Raw genomic sequence first — 10,000 nt, 5'->3', positions numbered from 1 at the left:
TTAAAAGTTTTAATCTCTAAAACTGTCTTGTTTGTAGAACTACTTCTTTCCACCACATATCAACTAATTTATCAACTTTTAGGACAAACTGCCGTTACTAGTTCTAAATGGATGGTTGCTTTGGCCAAAGGCCAGTCGTTAGTTCAATCTCTCCCGTTGTTAAGATGGCATATCCCAGGAATCTGATGAACCTTAGCTGTGAACCTTAGCTATTTTACTTAGCCTACTGGCATCCAACCAGCTAAAAGCCACCTCTGTCATATGCTAAATGTTGCTATGTTCTGAACGTCTGTATTTTACAGCTTGGATGAAAGTGAGTTCATTTAAACTTCGTAACGAGTTAAGCGAATTAATATACAGTACGTACAAGTGTGATCAGGCCAAAAAATTGGATCTACTTCATAGATGTGCAAATAACATACGGTACACATTCTAAAGAACACAAGACAATGGGAAATTCAACCAAGCAGTGGAATAAGATTCATATATGAGTCTCTGATACTGACAAATCTGCACCAGATCAGGCCTATTCTATTCTATTCAAGTCTTTCTGTTTTGTTTTGTTCTATTCTTAATCTTATACTTATTCTGTTCTAGCATCCAAGGGCATACATTATGTATAGTTGTTGTTACATGTAAATTCATTATCAGATGCCTTCTGGCTCTCTGACGTACAGTACGGATTTAATGTGTATCCAGTGTGCAATAGGGCACCAGACCAGTGGGCGCGTGGCCTATGTGCGGCCGGTCAGTCAGTTGGTCAGTGTGGCAGACAGAGGCAGTATTATTTTATGGAGGCCATTAAAGAGCCGTCCAACATCAGGGGCCATATTGGAGCATGACTATAATGAGTGGAGTTTGGCCAAGATATGGAGAGGAGCAGAGAGAGGTGTGGAGAAGAGATGAGAGGAGAGGAAAAGAGAGGAGAGAAGAGGAGAAGTGTGGAGAGGAGAGGAGAGGAAAAGAGAGGAGAGAAGAGGAGAGGTGTGGAGATGAGAGGAGAGGAAAAGAGAGGAGCAGAGAGAAAAAGAGGAGCAGAGGGCAGAGGAGAGGAGAGGAGAGGGGAGAGGAGAGGAGAGGAGAGGAGCAGAGAGGAGAAGAGAAGAGAAGAGGGGAAAGGAGCAGAGAGGAGAGCCAGTTGGAGAATGATGGCCTGCAATTAGTCTCTGTCTCCTGGACAGGATTGTTATCAGACATTAGGCGCAACACACACACACACACACACACACACACACACACACACACTTACTAGAACATGTGTCTGAGTGTGTGTGTGTGTGTGTGTGTGTGTGTGCGTGCGTGCGTGCGTGCGTGTGTGTGTGTGTGTGTGTGTGTGTGTGTGTGTGTGTGTGTGTGTGTGTGTGTGTGTGCGTGTGTGTGTGTGTGTGTGTGATAAAGAGAGAGAAAGGAATAAGGAATAGAGGAAGACAGGAGAGGTCAAGAGTGTAAGAGAAACCCTCACAAAGAATGAGAAGGCATGTGACTAAATAATTAATATAGTAAATGTGCAGGTGTGTCTGTGTATCTGTGTAATGGAGTCATTCATGGCGGACCTTAGACATGGATATGTACTACCCTCCCTTCTCCCACTCTTATTTTCTATATCTCCCCCTCTCTGTCTCTCTCTCTGTCTCTCTCCCTCTATCCCCTCTTTCTCTCTCTCATCACGGTGGGTGTGTATGCTGTACTGTACTATGAGGTGCGTGGGCCAGGCTTTGGCTTTGACTTTGTCCCTGGATCTCAGCTGTTTTCAGCATCCCTGTCCTATCTGTCAGCCCCCCCCCCCCCCCCCCATCCGTTGGCACGTCCCCATCCCGTACCAGGTGTCCCCGATGGCACCGGCACAGCCACAAATGTGCTGCCAGATTTTGTGCCGCACCCCTGAAGCTCTCGTTTGGGGGGTGGGGGGTGGGGGTGGCATTCGGGGTGCTATGTCATCCGTCTCTCCCAGCTCTGTTCACAGCTTCTGGTGTGTGTGTGAGTGTGTGTGTGTGTGTGTGTGTGTGTGTGTGTGTGTGTGTGTGTGTCTATGTTTGTGCCAGACCCCCCAACACTCGTGTCAACATACCCTCAAACACACACACACACACACACACACACACACACACACACACATATGTATGCACGCACACATGCATTGTTTGCATATATGCACCCAGACAGATGCATAGTAGCAGCACCAAGCTGAATGAAATGATTATACTTCATAATGATTTTAATTTAATTATGATAAAGTCCCTTTGTTCTATGGCAGATCGTCAAATGAAAACATTTGCAAAAAATGACAGTTAAGATAGATGAGGCAGACAGACGTACGGACATATTCAGTGCTCTACGATAATTACCACACACACACACACACACACACGCACACACACACACACACACACACACACACACACACACACACACACACACACATACCCATACCCACACACACACACACACAAACACACACACACATACCCATACCCACACACACACACACACACACACACACACACACACACACACACACACACACACACACACACACACACACACACACACACACACACACACACACACACACACATACCCACACACACACACACACACACACACACACACACACACACACACACACACATACACACACACACACACACACACACACACATACACACACACACACAAACACACACACACATACACACACACACACACACACACACACACACACACATACCCATACCCACACACACACACATACACACACACACACACACTCTGAGAGGGAGAGGGAGTAGAAGCTGAAGGAGAGTGCCGGTGGTCTCTGTGTGTGATTCTCAGGGAGCGCCCGTTATGGCTTCCCCCCGGTGGACACATATCCCTTCTGTAGACGTTCACCCAAATCAAGTCATTTCCTGTCCGTTTTGCGGCCTGCGCCGCCGACACACACATTTGTTCAGCGGGTTCTGCAGTTAACATTAACTACGCTATTAAAGTGAACTCTTACGCAGCCTCCACGCCGCGTTTTTTTTTGTGCGTGTGCGAGTCGTGCGGGGAGCAATAAAGCTCGAACAGATGTTAACAGGCCGCATATTTAAAGATTACCAGGTTTCATGCGTGCAGTAAAGCTGCGCTGGGAACAGAAATATTAGCGCAGCGGTTTTATGTTGAGGGACAATCACAGGTACCGGAGCTGCAGAGGGGCCAACATGGAGTTGGAGGGAGAGAGGGAGAGATAGACAGAGGGAGAGAGGGAGGAATGGAGAGAGGGAGGGAGGGAGGGAGGGAGGGAGAGAGGAATGGAAGGGAGGGCAAGAGTCAGGGGAGGCCCGGATCTTACTGTGTGGTCATTCATAAATATACCTTTTATGAGCGGAGCGTTAAGAGGAACAGAAAGGAGAGGAGTGGAGAATAAAGAAGAGAAGAGGAGAGGAGAGGAGGATGAGGGGGCCTGTAGAGGAGAGGAGGGGAGAGAAGGGGAGAGGAGAATAAAGGGGGAAAGAGGAGAGGAGAGGAGGATGAGGGGAAAGGAGGGGAGAGGAGAAGAGGGGAGAGGAGAATAAAGTAGAGGAGAGGAGAGGAGAGGAGGATGAGGGGGCCTGTAGAGGAGAGGAGAGAAGAGGAGGAGGAGGGGAAAGGAGGGGAGAGGAGAATAAAGGGGAAAAGAGGAGAGGAGGAAGAGGGGTAGTAGAGGAGAGGAGAGAAGGGGAGCCAGTAGCCAGTAGAGAACTGGGGGGGGGGGGGGGGTTCCCTGCTCTGCCCTTCACCGTTTGAACTGTAGAAGGACCCTGGAGCTGGCTGGCCAGTGTGTCACCCCACACACACACACACACACACACACACACACACACACACACACACACACACACACACACACACACACACCAGACGCGCACACACACACACACACACACACACACAGACACACACGCACACACACTGAGCACTGGGCACTGTGTCTGATCTCACCCGCGCCTTTTTGTTTTTTTAATTCCTCTCATTCTTGCTCGGTGCTGTAAGTGGGGGAATCGGGGGTGGAAAGGAACTTCATCCGCGCACTGACAGACTCCCAGTCATCACTTGTCACCAAATATGATAAACATAGTGGGTGTGTCTAGCTCTATAAGTGTGTGTGTGTGTGTGTGTGTGTGTGTGTGTGTGTGTGTGCGTGTGCATACGTGTGTTTGTGAACATCTATGTTCTCAAAATATACAATGAATACAATACACAAGTATGTCTTTATATTTTTATTTCTATTAACTTGTATATGTGTATTTGCAATGCATGTGTGTTTGTGTGTGTGTGTGTGTGTGTGTGTGTGTGTGTGTGTGTGTGTGTGTGTGTGTACAGTATGTGTGTGTGTACGTCTGTGTATTTATGTGTGTCTGTAGATGCATGTGTTTGTGTGTGTGAGTGACTGATTGAGTCGTCGCGGTGTGTGTGAATACCTCCCGTGGGCTGGGCGCTCGGTGCTCAGTGACCAGACGCCGTGTGTCCTGTCCCCAAGTCCAGCAGCCGCCCCAGAAGACCCCGGCTCTCCTCTCCAAGACTGCGGGAAGGTCACCCAACACCAAGAGACAGGCCTGTCACATGCAGGGGTTAGGAAACGGCTCTTGGACACAACTGCACGGGTCTGTGTTAGAGGCTACGTGGGAACACACCATTGAGAACTAGAACAACTCGTAGGGACTTCCAACGAAACGATAAATTCCAACGAATTTTACTTTGTACCAAAACCATAAAAAGGACGTTGTTTCACGTCCACTTTAAACCACAGGCAAGGTGCAGAGTCTGGCAACAAGCAAAGCTCTCATGCATGAAGACATATAGAGATTGTGTGGCATGTGGAAGCAATGTCTTACCCATTAAGTTGAATTAGCAAATCGATATTGCCTCGTTTGTAAATTAGTGTTAGTTAGACTTAAAACTTTGCACTGTGCCCCTCAGTAAGGCCCTACGTGTAAAACAGTTCTTTGAATGTCTGTTTGGCTGTATGGCTGTCTCGTTATAGTTATTAGAGTGCTATATTTAGTGGAAGTTGATATCCAAAGTGATTTAAACATCTACGAATTCTAATAATAATGATTAAATAAGCTTAGCTCTTTATAGTTATGGTTATATTTATTTATTTATTCATACACATGATCCATGACCACACTGACTATATGGTGCTGCTGTCCCAGCGGGTCCTCCAAGGGAATGCCATGGTACGGTATGATGTGAATGATGATGACTTGAAATTTGAGCATTCATTCTTCTTGGTTGTAGAACTTACGTGAAAAACTTTTCACATAATCATTCGCATCATACAAATGCCATGGTATTTAGTTGCCGTTATGGATGTGACAGTTTTGCGTGGAATTGCCCTAGTGTAGCTTCCAGGGTTGTTTTACGAAAAAAAGTCTAATTTTGTGTGCTCTTTTGCTCTCTGTGGCTTAGTGGTGCTGTCGTCTCCTCATTTGGCCTCGCTTCTCCTCTTCTCTCCTCTTTTCTCTTCTCTTCTCCTCATCTTTCCTCTCCTCTCTTGTCATGTCTTCTTCTCTCCTCTCGTCTTCCCTATCCTCCTCTGGCCTCCTCTACTCTACTTCTACTCCTCTACTACTCCTCTCCTTTCCTCTCCTTTCCTCTCCTCTCCTCTCCTCTCCTCTCTTCTCCTCTTCTCTTCTCCTCTTCTTTCCTCTCCTCTCCTCTCTTCTCTTGTCTTCTCCTCTCCTCTCTTCTCATCCCTCCTCTCCTCTCTTCTCTTCTCTTCTCTTCTCTTCTCTTCTCTTCTCTACTCCTCTCCTCTTCTTTCCTCTCCTCTCCTCTCTTCTCTTGTCTTCTCCTCTCATCTCTTCTCATCCCTCCTCTCTTCTCCTCTCATCTCTTCTCATCCCTCCTCTCCTCTCATCTCTTCTCATCCCTCCTCTCTTCTCCTCTCATCTCTTCTCATCCCTCCTCTCTTCTCCTCTCATCTCTTCTCATCCCTCCTCTCCTCTCATCTCTTCTCATCCCTCCTCTCTTCTCCTCTCATCTCTTCTCATCCCTCCTCTCTTCTCCTCTCTTCTCATCCCTCTTCTCTTCTCTTCTCTTCTCTTCTCTTCTCTTCTCTTCTCTTCTCTTCTCCTCTCCCCTATCATCCTCTGCCCTCCTCTACTCTACTTTCTATCCACTCCTACTCCTCTCTTTTCCTCTTGCCTCCTCTTCTCCTCCTCCTCTCCTCTCCCCCTTCTCCTATCCTCCTTTTCTCTCTTCTTCACTCCTCCTCCTCCTCTCCTCCTCTCTCCTCTCCTCCCCTTGCTGCTACATTAATAAAAGATCAAAGTTGAGAGGCTCACTTGATCCTCAATGGGCTTTTTTGTGTGAGCATAATTACAAACACTGCATGATGTTACAACCACCCGGCTCGTTCTGGGTGATTTTAACATAGGGAGACCACACGTGGATAAAGAGTTAACAAAAAATATGTATTTATTAAAGTAATCATGTATGCAAAGTGTGAAGTCAGTATTAATGAGATGGTAAGAAAACAAAGGTATGGTGTAAATCAGAGTAATGTGCAAAGCCCAAACAAAAGACAAAGGCGCCGCATGCTGCAATGGAGAGAGGGAACCCTGAACTTCAGACAGGTAGCCTCTTTTATAGTACAGGTGCCCCAATCAGGTGATCAGCAGCACCTGTGTCTTGACTCCGCCCTGCAAACCGGAGAAAGACAAAGACAGACAAGTAGGCAGAGACCGGCAGGGTCGTAACACTCCCCCCCTTAAAGACAGAGGACCCTCGAAGAGGACCTCTGTAATTAGAAGACACCCCAAATCAAACATACATTCAATGAAGAAATTAAGACAATATGTTAATCATGCACAGATATCAAAATCACAATAAAGATCAGTCACTTATCTTAGGTCCAGAAATGTGTGTGGTAGAACTAAGAGCCTGAACGCCCCAGCTGCAGAATAACAGTCTCCCATGTCTGTATCTCACCGTCCAGCAATTCTTTGCCACTAAGAAAAGCATTTTAAGGACAAGAGAGACAGACAGAAGACACAGCCAAAGCTACAACTGATCAACCTGGATCATTTTGCCCCTGGGACCAAGCCAACACAGTGCCTACACCCCAGTTATGTCGAACATCCAGGTTGCAAGGCTGCCCAAACATCCAATGCACTAAGCACTGCTGAAGAACCTGTAGAGAACAAACAGTGAGGGATAGACAGATATCCAAAAACATGCCCCCACCCCTGTCAAACAATGGAAAAGCACAAATCAGAGGCAAAGCCTCTTTCTGTTTGATGGTATGAGATGGACTACAGTCCAAAACTTCTTCATCCCTGTGTGTATGCTCTAAAGATGGGCAGGCGAAAACATAGGGCCTCGCTAAAATGTTAACCAACTGACACTCAACCCGCAAGTCCACACCCCTTGCCTTTTCCTTGTCTAGAGACCTAGGAAGTGAGCGCTGAAGTTTTGGGGAAGCCTCACCCAAAACCTCATGGTCAGTTAACTGTGTGGGTGTGGAAATATCTGAAAACTGTACAGGACCAGAGAACAAACATGTCCCCTGCACACCACTCTCCTCAGAGCGGTGGCAGGAAGACTCCAAATCTGCCACATGTTCAAAGTTTCTAAGCTGAGGCTGGAACACATGGTCGTCAGACTCATTCACCTCCTCCTGAATGCATGCTGCCACCATGCTAGGAGTGAATGAGTGAACCATCTCACCTGCTGAAGACAGTCCCCCAGACTTTACCTCCTCCTCTACTGTACTCTCTTCCTCAGAACACTGATGGACACAAGCTGTTAAATCAGTGTTGCAGAGCTGAGTGGACTGTTGCTGACCTCGAGAGGAAGCTAGATCCCCCTGGTCTGACACACTAGGCCTACTAATCTGCTCAGCAGACTCATCCAAAGAAAATAAATCAACTAGGCCCATATCTTCAAATTCATTGTCAGACAACAAGGCAGGAAAATCTGGTAAACACTGAGACTTACGGCTAGCTATAGTGGTAGTGTGATCTACCTTAACCAAAGACTGGCCCATCTTACAAAATGGCACCATCTCTGAAAAATGCCTAACACCCAAATCCAGTTCACAGACCAACTGCAAAGGTCTTGCCACAGAGGACGATATTGAAGCATGCCAAAAACCTGCAGAAGGCCCAGACGGGAGCGTCCCTTCTGACCTGACCGAAAACCGCTCAGGCTCATAAGCCCGTTTTCTCTCTTCATAAGCCCGTTCCATTTCTATCATTTTGGCTTCATGTGCTAGATCAATTTCTTTCAGTTTAGCTTGATGGGCTAGCTCTCTTTCTCTTTCCTGCAACAGAAAAGGCATCAACAAAAGCACCAGCTCCTTATACTGTTCCCCAGTGTATCCATCACCTATACGCATACGAGGAAAAAGCATAGTTCCCATGCCAGCCTCCAGTTCCAACTCAAATTGTTTAGCTACCTTTTGCAGCTCCGCTTTATTTAATCTCTCCAACCCATCCTCTGTAGGAGAGGCCAAAAATACATTAACAGCATCCATTTCAAAACAATCAAAACTGAGCGCAGTATAGCCAACAAATCGGACCAACAATTTACCAATAGCCTAAACTCAAACCCAAACTGAAAGCATCAAGTGACTGACCAATAACCTTAAACAACCATACAATGAATTTGTTGTGTGCATGATGGCATTGTTTGCGAAACAAAACAAAAACGAGCCACCAGGAGCTCCCCCACATCTAACTCGTAAATTCCCCTGAATACTACTCACCTACGTCTTCTCGCTTAACCCCAAGAACCAAGATTTTTACTCACCATACCGATGGAAGTGACCATCCGGGCTTTAGGCCCCTCAAGTCAACAGACCACGGCTGTGTCCTCAGCCCAGGGCGAAGCACGCCAGTCCCCAAAAGCCAGACAAAAAGCGCAGAACGGTCTGAAATCTAACGCAGGGTTAGTACTTTGCTCCAACGAAACAAACGAAATCAATGTTCCTGCAAACAATGCCAAGACAGCACTTACCTATTTTTTCAGTTGCTTACAAACAGCTTGGCAAAACCAAACTGGTTTCCCCCTCTCCACATATTTAACAGAACTATACAAAACTAAAGTATCCAAAATTCTTACCATCCCAACGATATCCACGCGAATCTCCCAATTTTTTTTTTTTTTTACCTACTGGCCTAGGGTGCACTCAAGCACAATCGGAGTAGCCAATCAAATGCGCAAATGCTCAATTCAAACAGGTCGCGTCTTCTAGACCGCCTACCCATTCACAAATTTAAGTGATACATTCACTTACCCAAAACCAGCGCATTTACCTACTCCGCTCAACAAAAAGGCCCCAAAGTGATCCCGGATATCGAGCCCCCATATGTTACAACCACCCGGCTCGTTCTGGGTGATTTTAACATAGGGAGACCACACGTGGATAAAGAGTTAACAAAAAATATGTATTTATTAAAGTAATCATGTATGCAAAGTGTGAAGTCAGTATTAATGAGATGGTAAGAAAACAAAGGTATGGTGTAAATCAGAGTAATGTGCAAAGCCCAAACAAAAGACAAAGGCGCCGCATGCTGCAATGGAGAGAGGGAACCCTGAACTTCAGACAGGTAGCCTCTTTTATAGTACAGGTGCCCCAATCAGGTGATCAGCAGCACCTGTGTCTTGACTCCGCCCTGCAAACCGGAGAAAGACAAAGACAGACAAGTAGGCAGAGACCGGCAGGGTCGTAACAATGATAAAATGATTATTAATACTAAAGGCGGGGTGGAAATAGGAAACAGTGACACAGAGGAGCCTGGAATGACTCCCGGTCTCAGCTCATCTCCGGCTCGGACTGTTCCGGAATCGGAATTATGTGAAACAAAGGCCAAGGAAAAAAAGCAGTGTTCTCTAGTTCTCATAGTGCTGTATTCAAGAGGACTGTGCAAGGCCTCTTCTTTCTGTCTTTTTTTCTGTTCTCTTTTATCTTTTTCACTGACACGGAGAGATAGTGTAAGGAAGTGTCCATTATGTTTTGCTCTGACGCTCTGCT

Source organism: Alosa pseudoharengus, unplaced genomic scaffold (assembly GCF_046254945.1).
Source record: "Alosa pseudoharengus isolate Yale_2024_CS ecotype anadromous, Long Island Sound unplaced genomic scaffold, YU_APseudo_1.1 YU_APseudo_1.1_scf_22, whole genome shotgun sequence".
Lineage (NCBI taxonomy): Eukaryota > Metazoa > Chordata > Actinopteri > Clupeiformes > Clupeidae > Alosa > Alosa pseudoharengus.
This window is presented reverse-complemented; position numbering follows the sequence as displayed.